Source organism: Anas platyrhynchos, chromosome 1 (genome assembly GCF_047663525.1).
Source record: "Anas platyrhynchos isolate ZD024472 breed Pekin duck chromosome 1, IASCAAS_PekinDuck_T2T, whole genome shotgun sequence".
NCBI classification, from domain to species: domain Eukaryota; kingdom Metazoa; phylum Chordata; class Aves; order Anseriformes; family Anatidae; genus Anas; species Anas platyrhynchos.
Window position 1 is genome coordinate 183,346,975 of NC_092587.1, and position 20,965 is coordinate 183,367,939.

A 20,965-nucleotide genomic window follows, 5' to 3' on the forward strand; every position below is an offset into this window, starting at 1 on the left:
GCTCCCCCAGCCTCTGCTCTCAGTCCTTTCATCACCTTGGTGGCCCTCCGTTGGACTCTCTTCAGTGTGCCCAGGTCTCTCCTGTATTGCAGAGCCCAGAACAGGAGAACAGGATCCAGCACTCCAGGTGCGGCCTCACCAGTGCTGAGTAAAGGGGAAGGATCACCTCCCTCAACCTGCTGGCAATACTTTGCCTAATGCAGCTCAGGATACCATGAGCCTTCTTTGCCCTCCAGGCACATCGCTACCTCATGTACTTTTGACTCTCCCTGTCAAAAATAAGCTTATTAATTAAGCTTATTCTGTCCTAGTAGGTTATACCACAGAACAGCTGAGTTATATCATTGGATATTACCAGAAACATGGGATTATTTAAGAATTTTTTTCCCTCACAACCATTTTTTTTTTAATTTGCAGATAAGTTATAGGAATTCATAACACAGCAGAAGCCACCACACCAGGAGGGTGACATTGTGCTCTGGATGTGCAAGGCAGAGCCCCCTCTACCAGGTCTTACTGCTCTGTGCCTTTCTGCTTTGCTTTCCTGCCAGCTCCTGATGAATAGATTTTTTTATATTATTTATTTTTTTGCATAAAGGTAGGGGTGAGTGTGCTCAAGATAAAATACCGTCATTTCCCAATTGCCTTTGTTATGCAAGTTAAACAATACCAGTGTAAAATGCCACTGTGTGACATTTGCAGCACAGAGTACCCAATTCTGTGGTGGGCAGAAAATGGTTTTTCTTCCTGATGCACAGCTGAACTTCTGCATTCTTTTCTGGCTTTCTCTGTGACTACAGAAGGTTGCTGGGGATGATAGAGAAGCTGGAAAGTCTCTGAGGTGCAGACAAGCATGCATAAATCATATCTGTGAACCAAAATCAATCCCTAAGAAACGATTTTCCCCCAGGCCGAATTGGTAAGCATCCTTGTTTGCTTTTTGATTTTGTTTGCTTCTTACTTCTGTAATGTGGGTTATAACCAGCTTCCTAGGATTGTCTGCATGGTTTTACTTAGCAAACTTAGTAAGCTGCGCTCTCATACATCACCCTGCTCTCCTCCTCTGGTGCACTGTATTTTATGTTTTTTAGTCTATTGTGCTAAAAGTATTAAATGCAGTGTTGACAAGTATTTTGTGCTTTGGGGCTTGGTAAGCATAGAAGACGGCTGTCCACAGGACTTTTTTAAGTAGAAATGTCCATAGCATGATGCTTGTGGTTGCTGGGCGGCAACCTGACTTCTCTTTCTCCAGCCTCCTCCTCACAGGGTTACTTTCTTACAAGAACATTATAGTAAACTCATTTTAAGAGTGCATAGCTGGATTTTTAAATTTCAGAGAGTCCAGACCATTGCCCCCACTCTTGCAGCTGCCATTTTAAAACAAAGGATGTTATCTCTTTCTTTTCTTCCTTCTGGGTGAGATTCAATCACACCCTCATAGCCTTTGTTAAATATCTCTCCTATTCCAGAGGAGAGACCATATTTACACAGAATGCATTTTTTTTTTTAGCATTTAAATATTTTTTGTTGTTGTTTTAAAGGGTGTCTTACTCTGTGCTCTTTCTTGCCTGGTGTTTTCATATGCATCTTCTTTCTTTTCCTTATTTATTTTAAGACACTTTTAAGACACTTATCAAGTGTCTTAAGCAGACAACAATTTCCAGGCTATCCCTCTGCCTAAGTGAACTACACTGAGTGCAAGTTCTGTTCTCCCTGTTCTTGTGATCTTATAACAGTACACAAGTTATTATTTCCTCTTGTCAAATGAAGCAATACCAAAGCTTTGAAATGATGTTGCAGTTTTTCCAAAGAACAATTTATCTCTTCTCTCGCTTCCTTCTGTGTTTCCCTGTATACTTGATAGCACATCAGCTTCTTCTTGAAATGATCCCCAGTAGAGCACTTCAGCAATTTCAACCAGGGTTTTCTTGAAAGTATTTTTTAAAAACTAGCTGCTACAGCAGAGTTTGGTTTTAATGAAGAACAATAAAAAAAAATATCCTTCTGCCTTGGAAAGGCAGTGTTGTATGAACTAATGTGCGTTGTAAACTCTGTGCCTGGGATATCCCTACAGAATTCACATTTGGTGGCACTGTTTGCGCACACAAAGTGAAGCACCTGTGTAAGTGCTTGCAATGCCTTTAAATCTCACCAGAAGCTAAAGATATTTGTAGTGCAGCACAGGAAAGACTGAACAAAGACAACTCAGAATCATCGTCTTTTTTTTTTTATTATTATTATTACCTGTGTTTCTAAAGTGGCTGTTACACAGTAGCACGCGTAGTGAACTGAACACCAATGATCTTCCAAAGAATTTCCTCACCCCACTCCAATATTTGTCAGCACTTTGATATAGGCAGGGTATTCAGGAAACTTGCAGTCTGGGCCATTTCACAACTGTACTGAGCAAGTGTCTTATATGACAGAAGAAATCAAAGGCCACTAGTTTTAATCCTAGAACAGCCTTTCAGATCTGTAAATTACATAACCAGAATGCCTCTAGCATCAGTTTCTCACTGTTACTTACCGCAGGACTGAATTTGGGCTTAGTCTGCTCCAGTGTTTTTCTTTGATGTAGCTGCCAAGGAAATCCACAAAGAACGTATTTTGAGTCAAAAGGATTTTGACTTCTTATGAATATGAAAATAAGGACCAGACAAGGACTGTATCAGCAGTCAGAGTAATGGCCAGCCTGGAGTGCAGACACCTTGGGTGATACTTTTAGCTCAGAAGTTATTCTTCATCAAGTTCTTTACAGTGTGTGAGTGGCAGATGAGCAGCCTGTCTTGGTGGCCCAAATCCTCACATAACTCAATGGAAATTCTGAAATGGACAACATAAGTTAAATGAAGTTCACAGTTTCTACAGCTATATCAATTGCACTGGAATCCTTTTGCTTTACAGAACTTCATGGTGAACTGAGCAATGACTTAGCATACAATAGGCTATTCACAATATCAAGGGGTTTCCCCTCGGCATTGTTAATAACAGTGCAGCATGGCAATCCAGAACAGCTGCAGAAAAATGATTCTTTGAAAGCTTGAAAGATTTTTTTTTGTCAACAGTAACACATGGTGTCAATGAGTTGTTCAGTGGGAAGTCCATAAGCATGGATCTTGTAGTGCATTGAATGAAGCAGAGGAGACATCGCACCTCTTGGAGCTTTTGTTTCAGACTCTGAGCAGCCTTTGGTATTCATCATCATTTTCAGTTGCTCTTTTTTAAGATGTGTCTGTAAATAAGGGACCTAGAAAGCTTCTTTTTCAAGGACAGATTAAAAAGGGGCAGAAAACTTCATGAAGCAAAAGTTAAGAGCTTCCAAAACACAATATAAGCAAGTTAATAAACACTGAGTAGTAAGCCATAAAATCCCATTCAGATTTATATCACACACAAAAAAAATACATTGTATAAAATCATAAAATAGATTACCTTTCTTCGTTTAAAAGTCTCAGCAATTTCTCATTAATGACAACATAGTATTAGGAGATACTGTTTCCTAAATAAACAATGTCATACTGCTTAAGTTATGGAAATGTATTTTGGCAACAAGTTTCAGTGCTTGTATTTCTCCCATCCCTTTCTCTAGGAGAGCTGCACTGACTTCAGTGACTTAGCCCAGCCATTTTGGTGGTAGAGAAGGAGGAAAACCAAATCAAGAGGGACTGTGTTCTTAAAGTATATGAAAAAATTGCTTCTTACTTCAATGATGCACGCTACAAGGCATGGTCAAAGGTGTAGCAGTGCATTCACAACAGCAATGAGGCAGCCTGATTGCTGTAATTGTTGAGTGGGGCTGTCTGTCATATTGCTAATGGCAGTCTAAGGATGTCTTCACTTTCTATCAAACAATACTTGTGGCAGAAGAATTTGGACCCTGTGAATCAAACAAATACATCAAGATGTCCAGACAGACTATCAAATTTGTCTCCTGCTTTGCTCCACAATTCATAGCTATATGAAGACAATTTGAGTTTTCCCCGTTCCCAGTAGAACTAAACTAAATCACAGTTGCAGCTAAACTTATTAAGATGTCATTAGTGGATGCAAATGTCTGTGTATTTTAATGATAATTCTGGAATTTAAAGTCTTGTTTAGCATTTACAACATGTATTGTGTACAGCCAGTTTGAAGAGAGCATCATGACACTGTCCTGAGTGCTTTGGGGAACAACGTGCTCCAGTTTTTAATTCCCCAAAGTTTAAGATTGCCTATATTATAGGAGAGAAGCCTGTGTACAAGCTTCTACAGCTGCACCACCCATGGATCCATGCTGGTTGTCCAGCTGAGACCTGGGCTTTAACTCATCATTTCTACATGTTTAGGCTGAGCTTCTAAATAGCTTTTTACTTCTTTTTGGACCTGTGATCTTTTTCCAGTAACACGTATGCAGTCTTCCTTTTAATTTTTATCCTTCACTTTAGCATGGGAATGTTGATGAAGGAGAAATATGAAGGCTGGGCTAATCGCAGTAACATTTTGGGTGTCATTCAAACTTCACCATATACTTTTCCCAGTTTATCAGTCAAAATGCTGTGCACTGCCAAATCTTGGCAGATTTTGCAGTGTTTTCAACTTGAACAAATAAATGCATACAACGAACCAATACATTTAATTTTTACTGATGTCATAGACTTTGGGCTTTGCTAACACTGTAATTTAATCTCAGGCTGGACTCTTGGGCTTTGACCTACGGGGACTGCAGGTACACTATTGCTGTGCCCATGGTCAGAGACAGCTTATGTGTGAAACACAAATGCCAAGAGTGGTGCCACCCCTGCTGGAAAGGAGTCTACTTGCAGGGCTCTCCTCTGCCCTTCTATCCCTGAGAAGCAGGCAGTGCTGTTAGTTTAGAGGGAATGGGTCTCATACCTGCTGTTTGGTTCTTACAGGAGCCTTTCCCTCCTGAGGTGGAAAACAGAAAAAGACCTGGAGATCTCTTCCAGCGAGGGCTGCAGGGTGGTCCTCTTTCATCTTGTTCTCCTGGGAAAATTTTCTAATCTTAGCCAACTTCTGGCACCATTTCACAGCACCTTTTCTCAGCTGGTACTGCAGTCAGGCATTGAAAGGACTGAGATCTGTAACAATTTTCTGAATATTGGTGCTGGGAGATGGGATCAGCGGTTAATATTAGACAAGCATTTTGGAGCAAACTTCTATCTGCATCCCAGCAATGACTCATCTCCCTTTCAAAGAGCGTAACAGATCGATGGGGCTGAGAGGCTGCTTATGGGATGTAGGGACCCACACAGGGTTTCAGAAGAGATGTCATCGGATGGCTGCAACCTAAATACAGGGATTTAAACAGCTGGAAGTCTCCAAAATAACTATATATTAAAAAAAAAAAAAAAAAAATAGAGATAAAATCTGGGCTCTGACCCAAGCTTAATGTCTGATGCAAGCACAGCCATAAACAGGATGTAAACTGTGAAGGTGCAGGGTATTATGTTAGCCTGATGTATTTACCTTCCTGATCTTAATCTGAACTACAATCTTTATGATGCTGGTGAAATAGCAAGGTTTTAAAACTGATATTATACTTTAAAATGCACTGACTTTATGTAGAAAGGTCCAGATAATTCTGCAAACAAATTATCAAAACTTCCAATAAGATCCATTTTACTGCTGATATTAAAATTGCTCTTATCTAAACATGTCTGCCTTTATTTCAGCACAAGAAGTATTTCAATTTGGGAAGATGTAAATTTCTGTGTCGCAGGCTCCATTATGAAAAGGAAATTGTGTGGAGATACCAGAAAAAGAAACTTCCCTGTTGTCATGGTGACAGCAATTAGCAGCAGTTAAAACAGCAAACAATGGATTTAATGGTTTGGTCTAATAGTGACTTAATTACTTAGTGTCCTGGTTTGTCTATCAGTATTTCAATACACAGGAATAATTCAGTGCTGTGCTCCCACTACATGATGCTTTCACTTAGCATTTTGAGTGTATTACAGGCAGAATTGCAGTAGCATCATTACCATAAATATTTTTGATTCTGTATGTGGTGGGAAGGCCAAGGTAAATGCTCTCTAGCAATCCCACTTGAGCACCTCCTGTCACACAACACAGCCTGCTAGACAGAAAGAAGCAGTCTGTGCTCATTGCACTGTAATAGTAAAAAAAAAAAAAAAAAAAAAAAAAAAAATCATCTGAATTCCACTGCAACTGTATCTTTTCTAAAATGGGCGGAGAATTTCAAAATGTTGAGGACAGTCAAGGGCTTAATACATCATAGCTTATGTCAGGAGTACATTTTCTTTTGCACAGACACAAAACATCCACCTTCCTTTCTCATCCAAATTATTTTTTCAGGCTATGGAAATGGCAAATGCCTTCATATCAGTTCTCAAGCCTGCAAGCTGGGTTGTGACTGCTTCCTGCTGGTGGAATCAGCATGAAATGAAGGCCATGAAGTGATGGTAAACCATTTCTTGTGTCTGCCATAGCAAATCAAGTGCTTTCCTGTCCATCTCTCTGGTAAGTTCTGCGTACTGTCAGTATCTGTAATTCAGACCTTTTAAAGGTTTTTAGGATGGTTTCTCAGTCTTTTCTAGGTTCTTTCCTTCCCTCCCCCCCTCCCGCCCCCCCAGTGACCAATGTTTCGGGTTCTGTAGACCAGAGAAATCCGTACTAGCACAAGAAATTTATACTATTGCAAACTCCATGGAAAACTGCAAAATGGGTGGGATGGGCACACAGATACAAGGTGAGCTTCATTCTCATGAAAGCAAAACTAAACTACAATGTGCAAAACTGGAAAGGAAAACCTTATTTGTGCAGTATCACATAGCAGATATGTTAGATGTTGTCTCCGTCAGGAGAACAACATAATAAAATTTGCTTAAGAACACTTGGGAAATTTCTGGAGCACATCCTAAGTGCAGTATTAAATACTTCTGGACCTTTCAAAACAGAGGATTTTACTCCCGTGTTCCATGGTCTGTCCACCAACACAATCATTTTATATGATTTTAAAACACAATTTTGTATTTCTTTTTATGAGGAGGGGTGACCATGACACTGATCAGGCTGGAAAGTAACCCAGCAAAAAGTAAGGTTGTTTTTAGCCAAATCATTTCCCCTTTGCTTCACTGCTGAAAGAACTGATTCAGCAAAAGCACGAGATAATGCAGAAAAAGAATAAGGAAACAGCAAAGCAAGAATAAGTGCTTATTTCAGAGGCTTAAAATGTTCGTCAAACAATGTCAGATTTTATTTCTTCTAAGATTTTTCCTTTTTGTTTAGTTGCCCCTTTCAACCCAACTTATTGATGGAGTAACCACTTGTCTTTGCCACTTTTGAAGAAGACACTGAATGGTAGCTTTAGCCTTTGCTATTTTTCTCTTTTAAGTTTTGAGGTTTCTTTCTTGTTGAGAGTCTTGAAATTATTCAACCACTTTTCACAAGTTAGGTGTTAAGCTTATGCTGATTAAAAGTAGGACAATAGTGTATGTAAAACAAATTACAGTGCTCAGCAAACTTGATTTTCCTTTTCTCAGCTGAAGAAGTGTGAAGGTCTCTAAGCCTTCTTAAATCAAAGTGAAATGTTAATATCTCACATCTCTTGAAGCTAGTGAGTAGCACTACACAGCCTGTTCTCCATGTCTTGGGTGACCTTTCTTTAAGCCCTGGAGGACTTTACTTTTCAAGTCTAGGTTTACGTCATATAATTTGACATTTGATGGAATTTTGAGATTTCATTGTTGTCTCTGGTATATCACTCCACAGGACTGTGAACCACACTCAGCTCCACTGTCTGAAAATCTTCCAGTCATGAGTTAAGAAACATGACCAATAGCTAATAGTTCTTAGGTTTTAATATCTTTTTCCCAGATGGAGTATTAAGCAGCATGTGCCCAAATGGTATTTGACATTCCCTGGAAATCCCGGGTAAGGAAGTGACGGACAAGCCTTCTCTGTTGAAAAGGGTAGATAGCAGTGTTCAAAAGCTGGCTGACTCAAGTGACTGCTTCTGAACGGACTCAAGAAGGGTAGAGTAGCTGGGCTGAGTTTGCCACTTGACATGTGGATGGACTACAGATCTCCCCATCCACAGCAAGCTGCATGCGTGGCTGCTGTGCAAGGCAAGGAAGCCAGAAAGACATTTAGGCTACAGGTGGAACTATATCGTTGTGGAGTCTAGCCCTTTCATTAAAATGGACTATGATACAGCTGCAAATTACAAAGTTATTTCTGCTACGCACAGCCTCAACCATCCCAGACCATGCATAAACCATGACTCCTTATTGATCATGCATGATCGTGATTTCTTATTATTGCTCAAAAATAAGGCTCAGATGCATTATAAAGCTTTAAATAACATTTTGAATCATTATATCTATCAGTACAGATATACCTTTTATACATAACAGTATATATATATATGTATATATAGTTTGGATAAGCATCTGTTTCCTTAATCTTCAGGAGATTGTCCAGGAAGGCAAGAAATTTCTGTAGGGTTTCCAAAGTCAGGTCTGTGGTAGGAAATATTGGCAGAACAGCAGTGTCAAACCTAGCTTAATGATTTTTCCTTTTACTCAACACCTATTGCATATGGATATATAAAGAAGCAATTTTGCCAGTTCCACAAATGGAGTAGCCTATTTTGACAAGAAACAAATCAAGACACGATGAATCAGCAACATTTTTAAATGGCCTGCTTTAAAATGCTTTACTTCTCGCTCAAGGAGACAAATTTGCTCTGTGAGTATGCAATTCTTTCTACAATGTTTTCACTGCCTTAAGAAATAAATCATATTCATTTTCTCAGTGTATTCATAGCATAATCTTATTCGAGATTTAATATCACCAAACAACAGAAATCGGCCACTTTGCCATTTACTGCTGGCTTTGTTAGTGTTAGCACAATGAAGCCATTCCTGTATTAATGAAGTAGGATTTCTGCCACTTAGTATAGCAGAAAGAGGACTGGCTTTCATGTTTCCCTTTGGCTAGGGAACTGCTCCAAATCATAATGCAGTACTGTTTTTTTAGCATAATTTTATCTTTGTCAAAGTGGCTTTCTCCTTTACGTGGAAAGCTCATGTTCTGTGTTAATAAAATATTGTATATGCTGGGTTTTAGTACTCTGATATGAACATGGGATAAGAAGCATTTTTTTTTTAATTATTAATTTAGGTAAGTAATTTCTTTCTTCCAAAAGCAAAGGGGAAGATATCACGTTTTCATCTCTTACTAAGATTCAGATACTCAAGTCGGTAAAGTTATTTTATATCACTGAAACATCTGATCATACTCTCCATCCCAGTAGGGGAAAAACAAAATAAGGTTTCCAGAGAATAGAGCATCAAATGGCTCTCCTTGGTGTTAATACCAACATGTGAAAATTAACTTCACTTTAATCTGTGATCTTTTAGTCATGTGGTAATTTAACAGAGAAAGCAACAGGAACCTAAGGGAGGTAAACCTGTCTAGTCCTCTAATTTACACTGTCTGAGAATGTGTCCTGTGTAATTACAAAGAGTATAGTTCTTAAAATTTACAAGTTGTAAGAGTCTCTTGGGGAAAAAAAGTCCAAATAAAAGGATCAGGAATGTTTCCTTACTATTTAAGTTCTGTCTTTGTGGTAAAAATCAATGAGACACTGAGCAAGAGGAAATCAAGTGTTACTATGAGAAGCAGGATCATATTAGTGTAGTTATATTGCACTCTGGGGCCAATTAATATGAGCACAGCATTGCACTGCCATGACTGCATTGTTTCCTGTGAAGAAACCTCATATTTCTGCATAACATTGGTTATTTATGCATAGCATTGAGTTCTGTTATACAGGCATGTCATTGCTACCCGCCAGCTCTCCAAAACTCTGTTTTTTCTGAGGAACAATTGGGAATACACTTGAACAGTGGTTTTAACATTTTCCAACCAAAAGGCAATGTGAGCAGAAAGTGGTATTCCTCAATAAAAGCGATACTAAAGGCACGACAAACAATTTATCCCAGTGTAAAGGAGACTATAACGAGGTGTGCCATGACAGCATCAGGAACTCTTTAATGCCAGTGAAATTTGGAAAAAAAAATACAAAAAATGTTACTATCAATAATTGATTTGGATGGTGCAAAGAACAAAAGAAAGGATGACTATAGCATAGTATGAATTACAACTTAGAAAAGGTTTTATACATGCATACAAAGCAAGAGGAGAACAAAAAGGGAAAACAAGCAAATAACATATGACAGAAGAGGCTGGTGATGCCAGTGCATTTTTCTTTGTTTTTTACAAAAAGTTACTTGTGGTCATCAACTATTTAGCAGAGTTTTAATCAGGGGACAGGAGTTTTGACTGTGAAAAGGAAATACCCGCTAAAAAAAATTAAATAAATGAGGTTATACAAATTGTCCAGAAATCATGACTTTTATCTTAAGCTACTCAAAATGGCAGATTATTTTTAATATCTGCAGCAAGTGAGGAAAGGCAAACATAACACTTGTTTTCAAAAGAGAGTCAGGACATCAAGAGAAAGCCAACTTAATTTAGATTTATGCAGGGATACTAGAATAAATAATTTAAATAATCTAATTTAAATAGAATAAATAATTTAAACCTACAGAATGATAATATAATGGGAAACAGCCAACATGCATTTGTCAGGAACAAGCCAATCTGTTTTCCATCCTTAACAGGGTAATCATCTCAATAGGCAGGGTGACAGGAGGAGGCATGATTTATCTTGATTCTCATGTTGTTGTAAGTAAAATAAGGAAATAGAATTCAGAATTTGGGAGCACATAAGACTGAAAAATCTTGTTCAAAATAGATCTGCTTTTCACTGCCCGATCAGAACACATTTCAGATGGGATCCTCTTAGGATCCATCCTACCTGTTTCTATGCAAAATTTTGATTAATAATTTTGATAGCAGGCTAGACAGCATACTGAAGAATTTGTGAGGTGTTCCTATGTAGGGACATTTAGAATTGCTTTGGAAGATGGGATTTTACATGCAAATGATGGAGAAGTTGTCTGAAATCAACAAGAGATACAGAAACCATCAAGAAGGACATAGCATGCATGGGAAGGAAACATTAAATGTACAAAGTTAGAGACAATGGTCAAGCCAGGTGGGCCACGGACCAAATAAATGTGGGTAGTATCGTGCTCTTACAGAAACAGGCAAATACCATTCTGAAGCTTTATGGAAGGCAGAAGGATGAGCTACCTTCCTGCAATTGGTATTTTTGAGACCCAAGATGGAATATGGTATCTGCTTTTGGGGACGGTGCTTTAAAACATTTGCAATTAACATGGAGACATTTTCAGTAACTGAAATTTAGGAATTCTGAATTATTAGAGGAAGCTAAAGGCATTGAGTTTGCTTAGACAAGAAAAGAAGAAGAAAAATAAATAAATAGATAGATAAATAAATAAATAAATAAATAGTCTGCAATTGCATTAGTGATTTTTTACAGTTTTTATTTGTTTGTTGTTTTTGTTGTTGGTTAGGTTAAGTTTGGTTTATTTTTGTATAGGAAGGAAAAGAAATAATAATCTTAACCTGCAGTAAAGGTTGTTTACTTCAGATCTTAGAAAGCTTTTAAGGGCAGCTTAGGCTACTTTGGGTCACATTTGGGCCAAGTATTTAATTATGCCTTGGAGCCAGGAGATGAACTACCTCTATTTTTCCATATCTTCTTGAATGTAAAGACCACCTGGCCTTTTGGAGAAAAATCCATTGCCTCTCCTATACCCAGTTCCTGCCTAATGTTGAGGCAGCTCCTCTCCCAGTGACTAACTCTCCTCCCTTCTGAAAGTCAGAGGTGCAAAACACTAATGAAGCCTGAATAACACGAGAGGGCTCAGAGGCAGAGCAGAAACGCCACCCATAGTGGGATTTTCTGGTTTTGATGAGACGACCCACAGAGCACCTTTCCTCCTTTTGAGACATCTGCCAGCCCTGATTTCGGCTTTGGTCTCATCGCCGTTAGTGTTTCATTTAATGTGAATTGTACGGGTATTCCTAAGCCTGTAATGGCAATTTCTTACAGATGCAGAAAAGTGCCATAGAGCCTGTGGCTGATATTTGTGGGCTTATCTGTAATTCATGCAGCTTCTCTCACCGGGCTTGTCAGCTGACAGCATTGTGCATGACTGCAATTCTCACCAACAGCGAGGAGCTTGATTTTTATCTCACTTAATTAAATCAGAAGTTTTGTGTCCCTGCTACTGAAATGTTCATGCAAGTTATAATTGATTTATCAAAAATATCCCAAGCTTACTTCCACTGGATGATATATAGTTATGTCAGGATGGGGTCAGGTCAGAAAACTTGACCCTTCTATTTTTACTTAGAAAAATGCACATCGCAACTAAAAAAATTCTGCCTCTTATGGTTCGTTCACTCTATTTCTCCAAGTTACTGCAGCACAGAACTGGTGCAAACTCCAAATCTAGCCTTATATTTTATTTAATTTTAACAGCAGTAGCCACGTGTGGCTGTTGTCTTCTGCTGTCAGCGTGCAGGGCAACACTGACATGGTTTTGGAAGGAGGGATGGTTCTCTGAGCTGAGCACCTTCAATGGGATTGATTTTGAAGGTCTGTCTGTGCCCAACCACAGGCTACTGAGCACAGGGTTTTCTCTGTATAACACAAAGAAATTGTTTTCTTGATAAGATGTGAAGATCCAGAATGGTTGTAGAACAGTGCTCAGGCACCTGAGCCAGGTGCACTTGCATGGAGCCAAGGCCTATGTTGGGGTTGCTATCTAACAGAGCATTGTTTAGCAGATATTTTTTTCAGATGTACCCAAATGAGATTTATTTTTTTCTTTTTCTAGTGCAGCCTAGTCCCAGAGGTTTCCCTTAGAAAGAGAGACAGCTCAGTTATTTTCCTTCCTCATCCAGAGGGGTGCCAAACCCATATTTCCAATACACAGGTATGTGCCCCAGACCTTAAACACCCAGCTGTGTTGGGTAGAGAAAACCTCCACCATCCCATGCAACCTTCAGCCAAAAGCCCAAAGGAGGGGTGTGGTGGTTTTACCGTACTGGGCAGCTAAACCCCACAACCGCTCTCTCACTCCCCCTCCTTTAGATGAGGAGGGGGAGAAGTAAAGCAAAGAACAACTCACGGGTTGAGATAAGGATAGTTTAATTAAAGGGAAATAATTATAATAATTAAATAAAGACTACCATGAACTAACAATTTAACTAAGGGGAAAATAAAAAGGGAAAGGGGAAAGGGAGGGGAAAAAAGGGAAAATAAAAAGAAGGGAGGAAAACAAACAAACAAAATAAATGAAGGCTATATGGAAGTGCAGAGGAAAGAAATTACTCTCTACTTCCCACAAATGAGCGATGATTGACCACGTCCTTGAAGCAAGGCCTCAACACACGCAGCCAGTGTTCGAGAGGAGGACCGACGTCTTCCAAACGAGAGCCCACCCCTCCCCTCTTCTTCCTGTTTCCACCTTTTATTGCTGAGTGTGACATCACATGGTATGGAATATCCCTTTGATTGGTTTAGGCCAGCTGCCCTAGTGATGTTTCTCTCCTCACCTTTTGCCCACCCCCTAAGAGGGTTAGAGAAAGGCCTAATACTGTGCCACTGCTGCTCAGCAGCAGACACAACACTGGTGTGATAACACTGCTGTTCCAGCTACAACTGCAGAGTACGGCACTGTATGGGCTGCTGCTGGGAAAGTTAACATTCCAGCCAGACCCAATACAAGGGGGAAGAGGAGCCTGATCCTGCAGACCCATGTACAGGAACACACACAGGAGGGATGAAAAAGCAGTATTATTTCCTCTCTTTAGAGGTTTATAAACCTCTCTTGCTATTTTTAGCCACAGGTGTCCCCACTTCTTTGTTGCTGTGACAAGCATTTCGGCTTCCCAGAATTATCTTTAATACACACACAGACCTAATCCCACTGAAACCAGTGGAGCTACTCAGATGTTTAAAATTAAGCATATAATTATATTCTTGAATCAAGGCTTTAATAAGTTAATTAAATTTCATAATTATCATGATTTTTATAAAGGCAGCATCCTCATTTGCTAATGTTAACCATTAAATTAAAGAAGAAAGAAGTTTTCTAATCTATGTAATTAATGAGTTATGTTTTTAATAGGAAAAAAAAGTTTTTAATGGAAAAAGTATTTGAAGTTTACTCAGCAATTCTTTTTATTAATTCTTTCTTATACAGCATTTTTCCTCCCCTTTTTATTTTTGATACCACCATAATAAGAACAAAGTCAAATTTAACTGAGAACCATGCCTTCTATATATGTTCCAATTGTTCCTGTTACTAGAACTGACAGAGATGAAGTGATGTCTGAAGTGCACACACAGTATATACAAAAGAGCCTCTGAGATAAAGATTCTGTGATTCTTAAATACTTTCTAAATGTCTCTAAAGGGATTTAACTTTAGTGAAGAAATTTGGCTGAGAAAAGCAATTTCTGATTGCACAGATTTCTTTGCCATTTAACAGGGTTTGAATTGAATCACTGACCTAAAATATTAATTTTGAAAATGGCTTCTTTAAAAAAAAAAAAAATCAGCCAAAGTTGTTGATGCTTCCAGTTTTGTTCTCTGAAGACAGATGAATGACATAAAAATGTATCTTACATTGTCTGCTTCTTCTAAATAATCCCTTTTAGTGGGATTAGTCACAGTATTAAATTAAGAGGAGGAGCAATTAATTATATTCTTATGAAATCAAGAAGAGAAGAATCTTTGAAATGTTCTCCCTCACGCCTCACCCTCTTCATTTGAGATCTAAATTGCATTATGTATTTTTCAGTTATGGAAAATCTTCCAGTTTTCAGTTTAAACAGAAGTGGTGGGAATGAGGAATACACAGCACAATATTAACTTGGATTGCCTTTCAGGAACACTGGGGGAATGTATGGCCAAAAAGAACAGGAAGACTTAATTTGTAATAAGCGCTGATCCACAGAGCCTTGCTACTGCAAAGAGCTGTCTTGGGGGTTTGGACAAGCACTTGGATGAGGTCTAACAAACACATCCATAGCCAAGATGGCCAGCAGGTCCTGCTGGAACAGCTCTGCAGGCAGAAGGCCACACTGACAAGAAGCGCACACCACTTGAAGCACACCACTAAGATGAACATCACTGTACTGGTTGTCTCACAATGTATATTTTCTGTAAATCTCTCCCTGTAGAAGTGACATTTTTTACTACTTTCCATCTTCCTTTTTTTCCCCCTCATGAACACTTAATTCACCTGAAAACAAAACTTTCATGCTTTTTCTTTTTTTTCTTGTGACTTGTTCAGATGTTTAAGAGGTTGAATGTGGTCCTATTCATCCCATCATCCATAGCATGGTGTTGGTTAGTATGACCATGACATAATGTCCATGAAACCTTTTTTTGATAGTGATGGTAGTGAATTTAATCTTTTTTTTTTCCTATCTTCACTGATAAGAGTATACAAGGTTTGCACAGGAGCTAAAAAGATCCGAATAGTCTTCTGTGGAAAAAAACAGGAGCATAAACTTGTAGAAAAAACACTTGTGGGTAGGCAGCTAAGAAGAGAGCAGTACAATAGTAAGAGTGTATTTTTTGTTTGTCTGTGACAAACTTGGTGAAAGTGGTCACAGAATATTTAAGAGAGTTTGCAAGGGCTGTGAGGGCAGAAAACACAATATTGGGAAACTGCAGTTATCCATATGTAGGCTGGGTAAATGACACACATGGGCATGAAGCCTCTTGGAAAGATTAATCTGAGAGCCCACAAAAGGGAAACAACTCTTATTAGTCTGAAACAGTCCATCAGGCCCACATCAATAAGTAATTGTACAAGAACCACATTCTCTCACTGACTGCAATGTGCCCATAATCAAGCCTCATGCGAGGAACAAAAATGTTTTAGGAACAAAAATGTTTTAGAAAATCCACTGTATAAGTCTTTACTACCAAAAAAGGAAGAAACTGTTAATGAAAATGGAAAAGGAAAGCCAACAGGGTAAAATGCTAACAGACGAGTGTGGACAGTGCTGAAAGACTCAACGTTGCATGCTTAATATGTGTATGGCACTTCTTAAAAGGATGCTCTTTAATGCTTTTCAAATTCCTGTGTCATTTGTGACTACAAATGAAATGAATAGGCTAGTAATAAATTTGTTAATGGCATAGAGTTATGAAGGATTACTAACTGCAAAGAGACACAAAAAAAGTCTTGTGTGAAACTATGACAAAACTACAGAAAAGTACTTGAAAAATGCTAAGTAAAGTCCACAGGAAAAAATAAATAAATAAATAAATAATATTAAAGAACTAAGTATACAGCCACAGCGGTACCCTCTATTGCTGGTCAGGAAAGTTATTTTTTATTGAAGTTATTTTCAGTTATCTGAAAATATTAGCTCCATGTTCAAACCTAGTCATAACGAGTATTCAAGTACTAAGAACAAAAATGAAAACAATCCCAAAGAGGAATGACAGAAGATAAATATTTGGTGCATCCATATCTTTAATACTGCTTGAAATTCAGGTTTTCTCTGTGTCTGGAAGGATATAAATGAACTGGTAAAGATCCTTACAAATATCAGAGGTGCAAACTGTTTATGTATGAGGATAGGTTAATGGGCTCATGCTCTTAACCTGAGAAAAAAAAAAAAGAGTATCATCACAAATTATCATAACAGAAGTTACATACATTATACCGCTCCTGAGGGAGAGGAGATAGTATCCTGGAACCCACAAATTATATGAAATTAGTGAATAGAGAGTAAATTTATGTGGTTTCTTAAAACAGGAAAAGATGTGTGGAGTCATTTTTTTCTGATTTTTCATTTTTAATCATTGAATTGCAGATTCCATTGACATGGGAATTTATGTAATCAGATGTACAAGTGAAGACAAGAAAATGTACATGGAGGATGGATCCATCTCTGGCTATTAGATAATAGCCTGTGGAAGCTCTTAAGCTACTGACTGCATGAAGATGGGAGAGAAGATCACTATTTTTCCCTTGCTTCTTTCCCAAATAAGAGTTGCTAACTGCTGCCACAGCCCCACACTAGTGAGATAGTTAAACTGACCCAACATGAGTTTCCTCTTCCCTAGTATCATTTCCACGACCTGCAATCTTCTTTAATTATTGTGATTTAGAACAGAACTAATTTCATTTAAAGTACCATCCATTATGACAAATACTCCTTCAGGCGTATGGACCCTTGTTTTATAATGCTGGGATGGCGGGAAACCACCTTAAAATATGTTGAACAGCTGGTGAAAAATTGTTCTAGGGGTGAAGTGCTGAAGTATCAGCCCCAGTGCCATCTACCTGTCAGTGCAAGCTGCAGGAGAAGCAGATATGAACCATTTCAAGTAGGGGAAGGGATGAAGACTCCTGGGCCGAAATTAGGGAGGACCACAGACACTTCTCCCTGAGTGTTTGTGCCTCCTGGGCAGCTCCATCTCTGAAACAGTACCTTTATCACACATTAGAGATGATTTGGTTTAAACATAGTTTCAACATACAAGAAATTTAATGTAACAGAAGAAAAATAAATGCTTTTTTATAAGCTGCCTTCTTTAGTTGAATGCATCTGCATGGTGATCAGGGAGCCTGACGGGTTCGAAGTCACATGAAGTAATTAGTGTGATGATCTGTGATTTCTGTATAGCACGATGGTGCCCCATGTAGATGTTCTGTTTCTGTGGGTTGTGCATTTTAAATGTAATAAATCATCCATAGCTTTTAAAATGATCTGACAAATTTACCTTGACAACACCAAAATTTTGCTCAGTGTGAGATTTTATTAATAAACTGTAATTTCTTAAATGACACTTGATGCCTTTTTAATTAAAAAGGCCATGATGCTTCAATGTCAAAGTCTTGACTACTGCTACAAGACCTGAGCTTTTGGAATTGATTTCTGCTCATCTCATCTCAAACAAGCGAAACCTTCAGGCAGAGCAGTTGAATAACTAAATGTTAAAAGGCCCTATTCCTTTAGAGCTTACCTTTTGATCCTCACATTGCTGCCGAGGCTCTGAATGCATCATTCATTGCAGGCAGAGTGTTTTCCTATCTCAGCTGGATTTCACGCTGTTATTCTTTTAATTGTAAAGAGTCTCTTTTTCTGAGGCAAAATGGATCTGATGGTGAAAGGCCGCCCGACAGGCACTGATAGGCTGCATGTACAGAGCTTCTGCTGGCATTTTTTATACTTACCTTTCTAGAAAGAGTTGAAAGCTTGTACCTTTTCCCCCCCTTGAAAGAACGGTTATTTTTCCGTGGAAGCCAACACTTCTACAGTTGAACAAAAAAAGCTAGTTTATTATCATAATCTGAAGTGGTTCAGGTAGAAATACCTGCCCAAACTGGTACAGGCACTTTCACTGAGGAAAATACAAGTTTGGATAAATATAACTTATTTTATTGCTTTTCATTCTCAGCATCTTTAACGTTTGCCTTTTCCTTTCCAGGACTATTCCAGGATTGTTTTGTATTCTTATTTCTCATGGAACATCATTCATTTGACATAGCTGAGACTTTGCTGAAGTCCTTATTGTGCAGCAAGACCTGCTTAACCTCAACATCTGTTGTGAGCTGCTCCCCAACTATGTAGTTTGAGAACAGGGAGCAACCTGCAGAGCTGCCCTTCGGCAAATTCCTGACAAATCCTAAGACCAAATGCCTTTTTAGGGACAAAATATTTTATCAAAATTAGAGTCAACTCTAAACTCATTTCTTGTTCCAGCAATGTTGTGCTGCTTGGGTTTCACCACTGTAACTACTGTGCAATTTCCATGTCATTCGTGTCCTGTGTGCTGTTATCCAGCAAGAGTGGGGTTACTTAACTATTTGTTTGTGTGAAAAATGCTTGATAACGTCAGAAACACATGACTGTTAGTAGGCCAAGTGTCTTTCACCTGTATGTTCATGATTTGAATGTTTCCAAGACTGGTAGTGACCATTCATTTTTTCTGCTCTGCTTTTGACAGCTGTCAATAAAGGAGGAGCAGTGGGCAGGCAGTTTTAAATCCTTTTTTAAAGGGTATTGTCAGCAGGATCACTCGCATGGCCATTGCAGAAACCATACATGACCTCAGTACATGGCATCCTGCTCCTTTCAGTCTACTTTCAGTGCTTCTTTCAGTCTACAAAGGAGTATTAAAGGTAAGAAAGGGCTAGGTTGCTTTATTATTGAGGGGGTAGTGAATTTTATTGAGAAAATGTGTCTGTTGCCTTCTTTATTGCTGATCTGAAGGATCTGAAGGATGTTGTTTCTTTCCATGTGTCTAGATGAGTTTCTAAATTCTACCATGTTTTTAAAATACGTCAGTGTGCTACGAACTCTTGTCACTGATTAGAGACAGTACCATAGAAAATAAATGATGTACTCCCATGGTGCAAACCACCAGCTGCCAGTGTGCTAAAGCCAGTCCCTGGCCTCATACTCTGTATTCATTAGTGTCCTGGGGAATACTTACTCACCTTATCTTTCCTGTTCTAGTGATTCTCCATTTTTCAACTGAAGAGAACTGCACACAAGCAATAAAGGAGATGGCTCGCATCTTGAGAATAGAGGCCAGATAATGATGTATGTGTGGGCAGTGGAGCAAAAGCAGAGATTTGAAAAGCAAGATGTCTTTGTTCTTTGGAGTCCTTCACCTCCATCCTGCTCCTGTGGTGATCCTTGTGCAAGATGAGTACAAAAGCCAATTCTTCAGGAGTTCTTCAGAAAGCTGGCTTCAAACCAGCCGTGCCTTAAGTTGGATGGGACTTTAGAATTACACAGGGAAGCAAGGAGAGGAGAAGAAAAAATGTCATGCACAGCGAGAGAAAAGTATCTGAGATGGTGTTGGTTCTCAAGATGACTTGACTCAGGATGATTGATCAGTGGCACCAAAAAGAGATCATTAGATACTGCAATTATATGTTTCAGTTGAGTTTACCAAACAGGAATGAGAAAGTTGAAAAAACCTTTATGTGGCTTTCTGAAACACATTTCCAACTTTTTTTTCTACATTGCAAACAAAGTTCTGAAAATACAGCAGCTTTCGAAATGGTTGTTAAACCTGTGCTGCCCACATCATGTTGCTTCAAGGCTTTCAGAAGTTGCTATTCAGAATTAGGGCAAGCAACTATATGCCTCCCTGTGGCTGCAGATACTATTCATGATTGCAGCAGAGGGGTGACCTGATTTCATATCAGAAAGAATTGCCTGACCTGATTTCATATCAGGAAGTATTAGCTGTCAGACAACAACTTAAAACAGATCATCACCCAAAACAAGGAGCTTACTGCAAACCTCAGGACAAAAGCAGGGTAGGCTGCTCACCGTACACAAAGGTCAATAAATGCACCCTGACCACACAGAGCAGACAGCAGCAGCATCCTAATGGGCCCTGGCTAAGGTATTACCACATTTTTAAAGAAGGGAGTTTGGCTGAGCTGATAGAACATCACGATCCTGAGCTACATATTATTCATTCATACTTTGACCATGCAAATCTGTGTGTGATTGCAGAAAAGAATGAAGTGTGGAGGATCTGGGGAAATATCACTATTGAAATGCACAATGAACACTTCAGGGCTTTCTTCCTTTTGAAAGCTCAGCGCCTTTGAAAATCCTTCCTAAAGCTTTTTATAGCCTTGGGTTTGTTTTGGGGGAGAGGGAAAAGTATGAGGAGCAGACTGCTTTGAAACTCTCGGGTTCTGTAACTTTCTCTTCTTTGATTTTGTTCGTAAAATACATTTCTATTGAAAGGTTTCTTCTAGTGTTATTACTTCAGACTGAGCACGTTTTAGCACACAGATACCTTTTAATAAACAGCTGCCAGCTGTGTTTTGCTGATTTAAAACAGGTAAAATACAGTTGGAATTGGGTTGTTGGATTATTCTTTATGTGTGCATTAAAAGCCTTTGTTACTCATTTATAACTATGTCATCATTCGTGTCAACTTGCTCTTTTAAAATTTATTGTACTCTGCCACTTGATGTAACATAACATGGAAAGC

General features: G+C 38.7%; 1 long non-coding RNA gene across 1 annotated transcript; it reads left to right on the top strand.

Moving 5' to 3' along the window:
* The first annotated feature begins 744 nt into the window (after positions 1-744).
* On the top strand, positions 745-20,863 carry LOC140001495 (uncharacterized). The gene is made up of 4 exons (XR_011806739.1): positions 745-919; positions 6,316-6,480; positions 18,947-19,121; positions 19,459-20,863. It is a non-coding gene; the product is annotated as an uncharacterized lncRNA (long non-coding RNA).
* The last annotated feature ends 102 nt before the right edge of the window (positions 20,864-20,965 follow it).